The sequence below is a fragment of the Meriones unguiculatus genome, chromosome 3 (assembly GCF_030254825.1).
Source record: "Meriones unguiculatus strain TT.TT164.6M chromosome 3, Bangor_MerUng_6.1, whole genome shotgun sequence".
NCBI classification, from domain to species: domain Eukaryota; kingdom Metazoa; phylum Chordata; class Mammalia; order Rodentia; family Muridae; genus Meriones; species Meriones unguiculatus.
In genome coordinates, this window is record NC_083351.1 from 84069957 (window position 1) to 84084243 (window position 14287).

At 43.6% G+C, this 14287-nt stretch overlaps 1 protein-coding gene and 1 long non-coding RNA gene across 3 annotated transcripts in view; one reads left to right on the forward strand and one right to left on the reverse strand.

The window, feature by feature from the left end:
* The window catches only part of Utrn (utrophin), a 524212-nt gene that overhangs the window by 47296 nt on the left and 462629 nt on the right, over positions 1–14287 (forward strand). The gene's annotated exons all lie outside the window — the stretch shown is intronic.
* Positions 13731–14287, reverse strand: part of LOC132653101 (uncharacterized) — a 33552-nt gene continuing 32995 nt past the window's right edge. Inside the window, exon 3 of the long non-coding RNA XR_009590793.1 lies at positions 13731–14101. This is a non-coding gene — a long non-coding RNA (uncharacterized LOC132653101). The remainder of the gene's footprint in view (positions 14102–14287) is intronic.

The window sequence follows — 14287 nt, forward strand, 5'->3', positions numbered from 1 at the left end:
CACACACTGTAAAAGAAGCCAATTACCTCGACACACATTTATCACATACTTAAAAAGCCTGTGCTAGATGGTGTTTGTGCTTGACTAGCACCTTCAGCAGCACACCCTAATGGCTTTTACTGCCATACTTTCCTGAGGCAAATGGTACTTTTCAAAGTACCCAATAAGGTGATGTGAAAATGTGGAGTTTATTTTTTAAACATTGTGTGTGTGTGTGTGTGTGTGTGAGAGAGAGAGAGAGAGAGAGAGAGAGAGAGAGGGAGAGAGAGAGAAAAGGAGGACAGCTTGCAGGAGTTGGTTCTCCTTTCACTATGCTCTAGGTACCCAACCAAGATTATCATCTGTGTTAGCAAGCATTTTACCTTCTGAGCTATCTCCAGCCCTGTGTGTGGTTTTTGTTGGTGATACCTGCAAAGATACAAGTGTGTTTTGTGATCTTGCTTCAAAATGGATGGGGATGCAAATTCCTGTTAAAAGTTAGTGAGAATATCTGTTTCCTTTTCCTGTCTGAATTCATAGACTTCCTGCCAGGTGATAACCCAGGATAAAGATGAAAATATCAAGTGCATGCTGGTTTTCTCAGAGCTTGGTAATGGCAGCTGAATGTTATGGAAAACCTTTATTATAGAGGTAACTTTTTTTTTTTTTTGAGACAGAGTTTCTCTGTGTAACCTTGGCTGTCCTGGACTTGCTTTATAAACCAGGTTGGCCTCCAACTCACAGAGATCTGCCTGCCTCTGCCTCCTGAATGGTGGGAATACTAGCGTGCGCTACCGCACCTGGCTAACCCAGGTGACTGTTTTAAATGGAAATAACTGTAAGTGCTCTCTACTGTATACTCTGTACCAGGCATGAGCAAGAGGATTCATGCATTCAATCATCATGGTGTCTGGACCCTTGAATGTGCCCAGTGTTAGGAAAACAAAAACAAAAACAAAAACAAAACTGCTATCAGACTGCAGAATATACAGATAGTTGCTTAGTTGCCTAGGTGATAAATATTCTGCAGCGCTCAGAGGGTGAATTATGAGGGGTCTCAGATAGGCTGTGGAGGATAAGGACGGCCTCTTTAAAGAAGTCATCATATCCAGTACTTCAGTGTGGCTGGGTTTGTCCAGGGCCTAAGCTGGTAGAGCCCAGGCCATAGAACGCCTGCATGAAGCATCTGGCAACTAAGGATGAAGTATGCTCAGGGCTGTGTGCTGAGATTGGCATTTATTCATTAGTATTTCTCCACCTGATCGATTAGGCGCCCTTTACCTTTCAGTTTGAGAGCATTTATTATTTAGTACTTTAGTAGATGGATCCCTAAAAGTTTAAGAGATTCATACAGATTACCAGGGGCTAAAAATTTAATTGCAAAACCGAGAGAGAATAGATTGCAAAATTTGTAAGGCGCTCTCTTGCAAGAGTTAGAAACTTGGGGACAAGTATTTGTTATTCATCAGTTCCTAAATATTTTTACTCAGTTAGGTTTTCCTTTGGCTTGAATGTCGGGGAAGGTAGCACGAAGGGGAAAGGTAAGTGCTAGCCTCCCTATGTTTGCTGAACCATTAGAGCTATGGTGTTTGTAGAAATGCATGCTTTGCTGGCCTAGGCTGATGAGGGTTGTCACAGGTTTAAGTTTTTAAGGCGACAGGCTCCATGCCTGGCAGAGGCTCTGAAGTGCACACCAGGATTGGGCTCTGCTCTGAGGCAGGAATGTGACCAGTCTGGTTGGGCTGGTTGGGGAGGGACTCATCTCTCCTCACTCCCATATACTTTGGCTGTGTTTTTTAATTTGACTCCATCCAAGCAAGGTCTCCAGCCGAGGGGGTGCATATCTTTGTGACTTCACAGAGCATGTACTGCTGGCTTGGGAATTGAAACCACATTTGGACGACCTGCTGAGCCAAGGAGAAATGGAAGTGACATCCACTTCCACAGATGTAGCTAGTCGAGAGTCACAGTCAGGTAAAGGAGACTCGCTCAGAATGGTGTGGTTGCTTGGGTGTTTTTTGATCATGGAAGGTAAACTGAAGCAAAAAACTGGTATGAAAATTATTGAGTGACAGATTCTAAATGATTTTGGTTTTTGTATGACCGGAAAGTGTTTCAAACACTGTAATGTTATTTTGAAATGTGCCAGTTTTAAAGGAAGGATTTGACACTGTCAGTTATTAAAGACATTTAGGAACTACGATTCACTCTGTTGACCAGACTTGCTGTCTTTCTGGTCTGTTTCTTACTGCCTGTATTTTCAATGTGTGGAGGATTTAGTCTACTGATGGAAAAAAAAGTTTCCATCCTTCTCAGATGGAAAGTTTGCCCAGAAGTGTCTGTTGTGTGAGAATCACGTTGGGGCAGGAATCTTGCTGCCCCTACTCCCAAATCATAAAGGGGCAAAGGGCCTTAACTGTGGCACTAAGTTTTCAATAAGGGCATATTGTATATTTCTCCCTGGGTGGTTTTCTTGCTGACTTGTCATTTGTTTCACCTTTGCTGCTGCTAAGTTTTGTGATGGACATGCTTGGAAACACAAATACAGTGGAATCCCTACTTAGAAGCTCCGAACCTCAGCTCTGCCCTGTGCAGCAAGAGGCAGGTTCGTGAGTTGTAGAGGTCCTGGCTTAGGGACAGCAGTCAGGTGGGGCACAGACTGGAGTGCTGCTGCTTCTGAGAGGATCAGGAAATGAATATTTCCCAAAGAGTGGGCTTCTGAGATGGCAGAGAAAAGTCTAGAAGAATAGCAGGTGAGGGCACATCTTCAGTGAATTGTGTGTGAGCACAAATCACGTGGTGAGGCAATCGGTTCTGGTTTGTAATGTGCCTTTTCTCTGCCCACTGCTCCATCCAGCCACATGGGTGGCCTTTTGGCTCCATGGTTCGTGCTCTCTGTGGTCTCCCTCTTGCCTGGTATGCTGATCTTCAGCCTGTGGCTGGCTCTCTCTCCTCTTTCTGGGACTGGACATTGAATTAAATTGCACCTCTGTTCAGCTGCCCATCCAGAGTGGATTCTGTTCGGTAATCCTCTGCCTTCTGTGTCCAGGCCCCTGCCACAGTTGCTAGCGTGTTGTTTACTTCAGGCTTCTCGCCTTCCAGGTGGTGTTCTCCTCTATGTTCTCAGTGCTTTGGAGAGTGCCTGTCCCTAGGATTACAGGTCCTGGGGATGAAGGAGTGAAGAGATATTACTCAAGAACTGAGAGCACTTGTGAAGAATGGGCTGTTAACTTCTGTTTATTCATTGATGTTTTTCTGCCATTCTGACCTAGGCACTAAGGATTTCCTCTACTAATTCTTATTCAGGGCCTTTGGATGTGACCTCAGTGGAGTTATTTTAAGGGAACAATTTGAAAAAGAAATCTAAGTATTTAAAAAAAATTCAAAAATGTAGGGATATATACTTCATAATATTATATACTTCAAAATATTATGAAGTATATACTTCATAATATTTTATAGTTATTTTTCACGTATTATTTAGTTTTCTGACATGGCCTGATGGTGTTGATTAATTACTCTTGTCAGTGCTCTGAGCACTATATTCATATAATTAACATCATTATAATTTAACTCACTTAAACCCTTTAACTTTCATCATTAGTGATGTTCTCACACTGATAGAATAGATATAGGATAGAATTCCTATATCCCAGTAACAGACATCAGTGGGCTCAACTCCATTATAATTTTTCTCCACTAATTCTGTCAGATTTTTGTTGTTGTTATTTCTTTTGTACTTGTTTTTTGAGAGCAGGTTTTTCTGTGTAGCCCAGGCTGATTTCACCGTGTTCCTAGGCTGGCTTCCATCTGTCCCGCCTCACCAGCCCAAGTACTGGGATTGCAGACCCAGGCTACCACACCCAGCTTCTTTGGTCAGTTTTTATATCTCAAAAAACAGCTTCGTTTCTGCACTGTTTATTCACACTCATGTTTTCCTTACATATGGCACACACAGCTTAAGACATTTTTTGTAGCATGGAATAAGAGTATATCTTCTATACTAGAAGGTGGAAAGTGCTCTCTCCAATGGCATAGTGAAAGAAAGGGAAGCCTGCAAGTAGAGGGTTTAATGGTTGCGACTTGTTGCCTAGCTTTTTCCAGGCGAGAGTTGCCCTGCCCTGTTAGCCCAAGGGGTGGCAAACTAGCTATCTCTGTGGAGGGTATGTTCCCAGTCGTGCCTCTTACCTTGGTATCTGATTCCCAGTTTTTGTCCCCTTTTTGTGGGAATAGAAAAACAAACCAAAAGCAACCCATAAACTAAGATACTTTTATTGACTGTTTGAGAATTTTATTCACTATATTTTGATCTTATTACTCACCATGACCTCTTCCTATGTCCTCCCCGCTTCCTAATCCCTCCAGCTTCATACCCTCTGAGAAGACATTTATGAAGCTAGTCATGGTTCACACACCTTTAATCCCAGCACCCAGGGAGGCAGAGGCCAGCCTGGTTTCCAAACGGAGTTCAAGATGGTCAAGGCTGCACACAGAGAAACCCTGTCTTGAAAAACAAAAACAAGAACAAACCAAAAAAAGGGATTTATGTACTAGTTTGGGGGTGAATTTGGCTGTCTTTATTTTCTGCTTGCCTCTTGTTTGCCCACTCCCTTATTAGGCAAGTACACTGCCCACCCAGCATGTGCTAGCAGCCTTAAAGATGGTGTACCATGACTAGCATTTTGATTATTTACCTCAAGTGTGTTTCAAGCGGCTGCATGAGACAAGTTATACTGTGGTCTGTTTGGTGTGGCTGGAGAATGACAATGCTGCTCACTGCTGACATCATCACTTAATGCCAGGTTTCTGTGCTTGGCTCTTCACCCTGATGAGGTGAAAGGCATTCTGAAACCTCATGTTTCCCCAGAACCATGCACCTGTTGCTGACTATTCTTAAATATGAAATCCATAGCCTAGAGTCACTTACTTTTCCTCCCCCCTCCCTTTTCCGGTGCTGTCATGGGGTGGGGGTGGGTTTGGGGGGAACTTGGAGAGTAGCCAGCCTAACGGCTCCCTCAGGTCTGGGTTTTCTTTTCTTTTTCTTTTTTTTTTTTTTTTGCATTCAGAAGTAGTAATGTTGGCTATCTTTATCCTGCTGTCTCCGAAAGTCACATCTCAATGGGCTAGAGAGTCCATGGCATGTATTTGTGCCAGAGTTCAGGGGTGGCTCTGGCTCTCTGCTACCTGACACCTGGAACCATGGTGCTTTGAGGAAGGTTTGTTTCCTCTCGGAAATGGTCTTTGGCTGTCACTCTGAGCAAGAGGAAGTATTGTATGGTATTATTCACTTTCATGAAAAGAGCTTTGAACTTTGTGGGCTTCCTGTGGGTCCGGTGAGTGCCTTTGGAGCCAGGGAGTTCTGCCTTAGAGCTCATGGGCCCACGATTCAGCTAAAGGAAACATTATTGGGCTGGGCCACAACCAAAGTAAAAGAGAGCTAACAGAATGAGTTCCGTGTTTTCCTTGCTGTCATGAAACCTCACCCACCTCATCTTCCACGTGGGAGTTAGTCTTCTAACACAACATCATGTGTAGGAGGGCTGTGGGCATGTGTGGAAGTCAGTGTGCATGAACAGTGAAGGCCATCAATTCTCCCAGAGTGGGTACTGACCAGATGACCTGCCAGGGACTGAGGGGAGCATTTTTTGCTGTAGCTTGCCCCTGAGTCAGCAACTGGAAGTTATTTGAGTCCAGTGTCTTTAATTTAAAAACCGGCTCCATCATCTTTACCATATTTATATTGTGGTCAGGCAGCCTTACTCAGAGGTACTCCCTGGGGAGAAGACTTTTATAGCAAAGGGTTAGACTGGCATGCTTGGGAGTGGCTTGCCCACTGCAGGGGCTGCCCTGGGCCCAGAGGCCTGTCCCTGTTTTTACAGTCTTTGACTCGCCGTGTTTCATTATCTATTTTCTTTTTAAATTTTATTTTATGTGCATTTGCATAAGGGTGTCAAGACTCCTTGGAACTGGACTTGCAGACAGTTGTTATGCCACGTGGGTGCTGGGAATTGAACCCAGGACCTTTGGAAGAGCAGACAATGCTCTTAACCCCTGAGCCATCTCTCCAGCCCCGTTTTCTTCTTTCTTACAGAGTTTCTGAGCTGCTTTCTGAACCTGCCTTTTTCTTTGTGCTAATGAACACTGCAGTCACAGGCTGGCTCTGTGCCTCTGCCTTTAGCAGAGCTCATTGCAGCCTGTTTTTTTCAGTCACTGCCTTTCCTTGTTCCTTCAGCAGGCTCTGGCCAGTCAGCTGGAGGACTTGAACAGATCCATGGAGTAGAGAGACACACGGTAGGTACCGTGATATCTTTCACTTGCAAGTTGAGTCACTTGGCTGGCCTGGGAACCAGCTCTTTCAGGGGTGTAGAGCACAGACCAGAGTAATCCCCGCTTCCCTCCAAATCTATTGCTGGGATGACCAGCCCACCTGGATACTGGGAAACTGTTGCTGAGCATCCTGACTTGAAATGCTGGAGTGAGAGCTAACTCCTTTTCTGGCCCTCAGTCAGACATGTTCTTGTGATTTTTCCACATTGTGTTAGAAACTGTGAAGCCGGGGTCTGCAACAATAGTTAGTCAGTAAAATGTTTGCCACGATGGGCTACCAAGTTTAACTCCCAGAATGCACGTGAAAAAGATCTGTGTGTGCTGACATGCATGTGTAATCTCCAGGCTGAGGAGGCAGAGACAGGGGGAGCCTTGGGGCTTGCTGCTCAGACTGGATTAGCCAATAAGGGGCCATTTCTCATACAAACAAGGCAGACAGTGACTAGGGAAGACACTCAGGTTGACTCTGGCCTCTACAAGCACCTGTACCATACACACATACACAAATGCATGCACATGAACACACACACACAGGCATTCATGTACGCACACACAAAGACAACACACACACACACAAACAGGAACACATGCACACAGAGAGATACAGAGATACACACACAGGCACACATGCACACACACTCACACAAACATACAGAGACAGACAATACACACATATACTTACACATGCATGTACACACACAGACACAGACAACACACACACACACACCTTATCAGATGGCAAACACCTCTAGTTCTTTTCTCAGGGTTGGTTCTGTGTAGTCATTACCCAGCTTTTTCCACTTTGCCCACAGCTCTGGCCCTAACTGTCATAAATAGATGCTTATCTCATCTCCATGGAGAGAGATGGCAAATGAGAGTCTGAGTGGGTGGTGTGTCCATGTTTGGATGTGGCTGTCTTTGTGTGTTAGCAGCTGCAGGCTGGATCTGCAGATGACTCACACGTGTTAATCCCTGTATCTTCTGAAGAGAGTGCACCCTCGGATTTGCATGAGGACATTTGCTCAGGGAAAGACACAGTCCTGTGGTCAGGGCTGAAATGCAGACAGATGTGTCTGGGGATAGTAGTGGAGGGTGTCCATGGGAGCCAGTGTGTAAACAGGGATAGTGTTGCCTTTTGGAAAGGGCAGCTGATAGGGCTGGATCTCTGAGCCATACTTGAGTGTTTGCACACACAATCTGAGATGGTGACAATAGTTAGGGCCTCTAGCTGCAGAGTGTCAGTGGGAAGACAGGCAATGGCAGATGACAGTTGCAATGGCAGTGGGCAGTGGACAAGCCTATCTGAACCCGTAGGTTGGTGGGCACCATTTGGTCGTTTTCCCCATGGGTTTTGTTCTTGGTGATGATGAAAAGAAATCTCTTGGATATCTTCTTCACACCTTGCCATAAAGCGTGACCATTCTAGAACGCTCTGGAAACTGGTCAAGCTTTCTTCACAGTGTCCATGAATGTCCTTAAAGAAAAGTCACTTACTGTTCCTTGTTCCACACTCTGCAAGTTGCTGCCAGATTTCTGAAAAACAGAATGTGTACTTCCAGGTATGCTGCTGTGCCTGTAACCTCAGCACTTACAGGGAGGTCAAGGCAGGAGGATTGTTAAGTTTGACTGTAGCCTGGTCTCCAGAGTGAGGAGACTCTGTCTCAAAGAACCCAAACCAGGATTGGAGGGATGGCTCAGCAGTCAAGAGCATCCATGTGCTCCACTTGCAGAGGACCTGTGTTTGGTTCCCAGCACTCATGTTGAACAGCTCCCAACCACCTGTGACTCAGCTCCTGGGGGATCTGGACTTATGCACACACCCCTCCACCCACCCACCCGACTGAAAATAAATATGAATCTTTGAAAGACAAACAAAACTAAATCAAACAAAATTTAAAGAAATGTAGATAATTCAGAAAAACAAGGGTCCTTTTATTTTTTAAAAATAGTATTTCTAAAGCTGAGCAGTGGTGGTGCACTCCTTTTATCCCAGCCCTTGGAAGGCAGAGGCAGGCAGATCTCTGTGAGTTTGAGGCCAGCCTTGTCTACAAAGTTAGTTCCACGATAGCCAGGGCTACACAGAGAAACCCTGTCTGGTAAAACAACAAAACAAAATAGTGTTTCTACTTTCTTTTCTTTTTTCAGTGTTTGTGTTTTGTGTCTCTGTAAATAACTGTTCTTGCTTTCCTGAAGAGCTCAGGCAATGGCCTGTCTTCCTGCGGTTAGGGTAGGTGCTGGCAGTGGGAGTGGCATGGGAGCAACTCCAGTTCTAAGCACTTCCTTCTCCTTACTGGGTTTCTCCTATGGCTCTGGCAGGTCAGTCCTGCTTCTGCAAAGTGGCCGCCTCTCTTGGCATCCTGCAGTGTTGTTTTGTTCTGCCACAGATCCTTATGAATTACTGATAGGTGAAAACACTTGCCACTTACACCGGTAAGCAACACTGGCAGTGAGACACAAGCTTGTTTCTTACTCAGACATGCACATCCTGCTGGGGGAGGAAGGTCCCCTGCCCCAGCTTGCCACAAAGACTCCAAAGCTGCAGTGCTTGTGTTCCTCACTTCCTCACTGAAGGATGTGATTGGTTGTTTCTCTCCCTCTGGATACTTCCACACATCCTTCCTAATTGTGAGAAAAGTTATCACACATAATTCCTAGGAATTTCCCTTCACTTCATTATTCCAAGTTAGTGTCCTTCCTTTCAAAAGACAACTGATTCTTCAGGCACACGGTGGGCAGTCATTCTTAGCCGCTGTGTGGTTGCGGATAATTTCTTACCTTTCAAAGTGGGGTGTAGCTTTGACTCTCTGTAACTTGGTTTTGTCAATGGCAAGGTCCTTTAATTCCATTACTATACTAATATGGTAGTAAAACCATGATTTTAGAATTTATTTATATCTTTGTTGCTTTGGAAAATAATCTGAGGAGAAATTTCTCCACCCATGAAATACCATCCTTGGCTTTGCTTTTTTTGGGTTTGCTTATTTTTATAAGAGGTTTCCTGGTGTTGACTTTTTGCAGCTGAATCACATCAACAATAAAATGAACATTCTCAGCACATGTTGTTGACATTGTTTGAGGAATCTTTTCATGTTAATATAGGGTTTTTGCTAATAATCTTTAATGTGATTAAGAGCCAACATAGAATTTCCTAGTTAGACAGGAATGAATTAAAGAAATCCTAGAATGTCCTTTGAGAAAGTACTGTTTCTTGTGGGTTCTATAAGTGGATTCAGCTACCTGTGAATCAAAAATATTTGGTAAGAATTGCCTCCCTAATGAACATGTACGGACTTTTCTTTTTCATGACATTATTCCATAACTATGATAGAATTAGGATTGTTTATATTGTGCTAATTACTGTAAGTAATTTACAGATGGTTTAAAGTTTGTCAGTGGAGGTGAATGTTATGGCATCTTACATAAGGGACATGACCCTCAGGTTTTGGTATCTGCAGGCAGCCCTTTCCAGATACTCAAGAGAACTGTATCCTAAATAGCATTGCTCTGATGAAAACATTAAAGGAAGGGCTAAGGGTGCAGCTCACACTGATAAAGCAGTTGACTAGCATGCCGAGGCCCGAGGTTCCGCTCTTAGTAACACACACAAACACACCCGCAAGTTAATTAGACTGTGAGATCCTTTGAGATAGAATGAATCTTTTTCATGTTTATATTTCTGGGTATAAGGGATGTAGACTGGCTAGTAGAGCCAAGGGATGTGGTTCATATTGTGGGTATATGTACCTGGTAGAGACTGGACTCCATCCTTACATAGCACAGGGACTTTGGAGCTACACAGCTGTGAGTACTGTAGAAAGATAATTTGGGAGCTCCATGGGAGGGAGGATGGAAGGAAGAGAACCTGGAGGCTGGGTCAGCTTTGTTGGAATATTGCCCTGAGAGGCGAACAAAAATGCGGGGACAGTGTGTGGGGGCTTGGTGAGCTATGGATTTTACGAGTACAGCTTCATCTGCTGCTGTGATGACCAAAGGAAGCTATGAAGCTATGAAGTGAAAGGTCTTGAAATTAGGCCTGCACTTGACTGGAATGCAGTGGGGAAACCTAACCTGGTCTTGTGGTATTCTTTCATAGTCTTCTATGAGGCTGCTCGTAAAGCATGCCTGCTGCATGCATCTTGCTTTTTTGTTGTTGTTGATGTAATCTGTCTTTCCTGATGTATACTTTTTCTCCAATGGGAAAAGTTCTAATTGGCAATATTTTGTTTAAGGCTAGGTGGGGACTGGGGCTTTGCAACTCTTGTGTTGACAAGCTGGGTGCATGAAACAAGAAGAGAAGAACTGCAGAGGGCTGAATGCTAGCCTAGAATACTCAGGGTTTAATAATGACACCAGCTTATCAGTGTGAAGCAAAGCAGAACCTAGTGTGGGGCTGGATAGATAGAGCTCGGTTTACTGATTACTCATTTGTGCGTGCGATCTTTGATTGAACCATGGACCAGAAACAGGCCAGATTCAGAAGTCTGCATCAGATCTGTGGACTTGTTTGCATGATTATATCAGCGTTACCTCTCTGCTTTCGATCATTATGTCCTGGCTATTTAAGATGCTCACATTTTGGGAAGCGACATGAGACTTTTCTATGCTATTTTTACAACTTATTTTTATAAGTCTAAGATCATTTTAAGACATAAAATTCATAAGGATATGAGACAAAAATGGTCCTCAGATTATTTCAAGACAGAAAAGCTATAAAGTGAGACAACTGTTCACGTCAGAGAGTGGTGTTGTGCCTGTAAGTAGAGAAGGTTTGCTAGCAGGGATTTGTCTTAGAAAGCCGGAATCAAGCAAATTCCATTCAGGTGTTACTTCAAAGGCAGAAGGCTACATCTTACTCAACCTCCTTCCTTGCCTCATACAAGGGAAAAGCAAACGTGTGGCTTCAGCTTAAGGGTAGTCAAGAAGAGTAGGTGGCCAAGGACAGTGTTGTGCAGTGTCTGAAGATGAGCCAAGCTCCTCGACCTGATTACCCTGGGGTTGGGGTGTGGTTTGGCACTAGCTCTTACCTGATGCTTGGCACCATCAGGTGTGTAGGATCATTTCTTTGGACTGACAATTATAATGTAATGTTCAAAGCCAAGATGGTTTGCCCATAGCAGGATAAAAAACTGTACCTTCCTGGTACAGTCAGCTGACCTTGGCTTGAAGGTGTGTGTGTATGTTTATATTTGTGCATATGTTTATATGTGTGTATATGTTTACATGTGTGTTTGTATATATGTATATGTTTGTGTATGTATTTGGATATATGTGCATTCCTGTGTGTTTATGCTTCTCTGTTTCTGTCTCTCTTTCTCTGTCTCTGTCTGTGTGTATGTGTGATATGCTGGGTATGTCTCTTCCACAGAGGATCAATGTCTGAATACCTTTACTTCTCTCTCTCTCTGCTGTGCCACCCGTGTCTCAGCTGGTTTGTTCTGTATTCTCTTTCCACTCCACTCCTTTCTTTCCTGCTGATGAGAGGAGACCTAGGCGCAGAGCCAGTTGCTGTGGGCCTATAATGGAGCTAGTGGAATGTACCAAATTTGATTACAGCTGTCTCAATACCAGATTGAATAAGAGCGTGCATACCCCAGACAGATATTTGTGTCAGAAATGGCCTATTGATTTCACATGAGCTAAGAATGAGGCCCCTTTGTAATCAAGCAGAAGAACAGATTTGTGAGGATCAGGCTCCCCAGTCCTGAGGAGTTTTTGGAAAGGGCCTCCCATGAGAGATTTTAGGAGTTTCTTTAGATGACTTTGGTAAATGATGTAGCTTACTTCCACTTGCTGGGGGGTTGCAAGTAGCCCCAGAGCTTTGCCCAGCACGTGCTCCATGCCTCACTTGTCCTGTGGAGAAGCTGGTGTAGAAGCTGTGGGCTGATGTGGGCCTTCTCTGCTTTTGTTCTTTGGTGATACTTCTGGTTAGCTTGGTGAGACTGTTTCAGAAATTTCCCACAGTGGAAAGTTCTCTTGGACAAATGAAAGTTCAGTGGTCACTTTCAAAATCAGCTTTGTGCCAAGAAATAACTAAAACAATGGATTACGTAGTACAGCCTTGGGACATGGAAAAATTTAAAAGATGGATGATTCATATCATTAATACAGGTTGCAAGGCTTGGGGCTTAGCATTGAAAAACAAAGAAAAATGGCTTTTCTTTTCTTAATAATTTCTCTTTTTTGGGGGGTGGTGGTGAAAGAATTGCTTTTGTTTTATATTATGATTGTTTTGCTGCATTCGTGTATGTGCACTGTGTGCATGCAATGTCTGTGGAGTCCAGAAAGGGTGTTGGCTCCTTTGGAACTGGACTTTCAGTGGTTGTGAGCTGCCATGTGGCTGCCAGTAAATGCACCTGGTTCCTCTGCAAGAGCAGTAAGGTAAGGGCTCTTAACTACTGAGCCACCTCTCCAGCCCCAAGTGTTAACTTTTTTTTTTAAGTTATGGCCTTGTTATATTTTCTTACTTATGCTTTATATAGATTTTGTTCTGTTTAGTTTTTATGAAGGAGGGTCGGAAATTAAATTCTAAAGTAGAATGTTATGGAAAGAGGTAATTAATATCATCTCACGTAAATTTTTGGGGTGCATGATAAGGTTTGAAAGACTGAATATAAACTTTTGAATTAGACTTTTAGTTGAATAGTTATTGTATTCCTCCATGTCAGTACTTTCTCTGGGGACAGGTAATTTATTGTTACTGTCTACATGCGGACTTGGCTACCTTTTACATTTGTGTGATGGCTTAGTGGCTAAGGATTCTTGTTTCCAGGCTCAGCAACCTACCTGAGTTCAAGTCTTAGGACCTACTCCTGTGACCTCCAGAGGGCATGCCTTGACACTTTCCCCTCCCACATAAATGAATGTTACAAAAGATCTTTTTGAAGTCTTTTTCTCTTAAGAATATACATGTTTAATTACCAAAGCCTGTGATCATTTTTTCTACTTTTGGTTAAAAAGACAAAATATAGTAGGTAACTGTGCCAGTAAAAGTGTGGGGATTCACTGGTACCGTTTGGAAGATGGCTTCTGTTGCAAATGGATGCCTCTGAGTCCTCTTTTTATTCTGATTATGTGGGGGCATGCTTCAGTTCTTGGTTGTTACTTTGACTACTTAGTTCTGCCTGAGGGAACAGAGACGTTTGGTTTACTGATGAGCAGTGAATATGGATAGCCATCCTGGAGCTGCTGGTGAGAATGTAAAACGGTGCTGCCAATTTGGACAACTGCATGGGAGTTCTTTAGTATCTTGGCTATAAAATTGCTTTGTGATTCTGCTCTTGGGATTTATGTGTCTCCAAGACAAACGAAAATGTATCCATGTAAGTAATTTACACATGGAGGTTTAGAGCTGAAAAATTAATAATGGTCCAAAGGTGGAACCAATTCACTTATCTGTGAACTGATGAATAATATGATATGCTTTATTGATGCAGCAAAATGTAATCCCGCTACAAAAGGTGAAATATCAATATACAGAGTCTTGGAAACATGCTAGATAAGGGAAGCCAGGCACCGTGGGTCAACGTCTGTTGATTTCATTTATTGGAAGTTTCCAGAACCAGCCAGTCTCCGAAGACCAGGAGTGGATGTGTAGCTGCCTGAGGCTGGGGAAGGAAGCACGTGCAGAAGGACGGCCTTCTGCAGGCGTGAAGACAGGCTAGCAGTTGATGGTGGGATGGCTGCACAAGGTGTGCACACATGCAGCGTCCATGGACTTGGGCACTTACGATTTCATGCTATGGATCCTGACGGGGTAACATATTCTGTAAAAATCTTTGTACCTAGTGCAGATTTTCTGTTTTAGAGGAGAGAAGAAAAATATCAGGTCAAAACTAAGAATGCAGAGAAGATAGTACAAACACTTTTCTGTCTTGCATGTGTGTGGATGACACACAGATGGCATCAAGAGAACAAGGCAAACATTTAGACGTCTGGAAAATGAGTCAAAAATAGTTACCTCTGATAGTTCTGTGTGCTTACT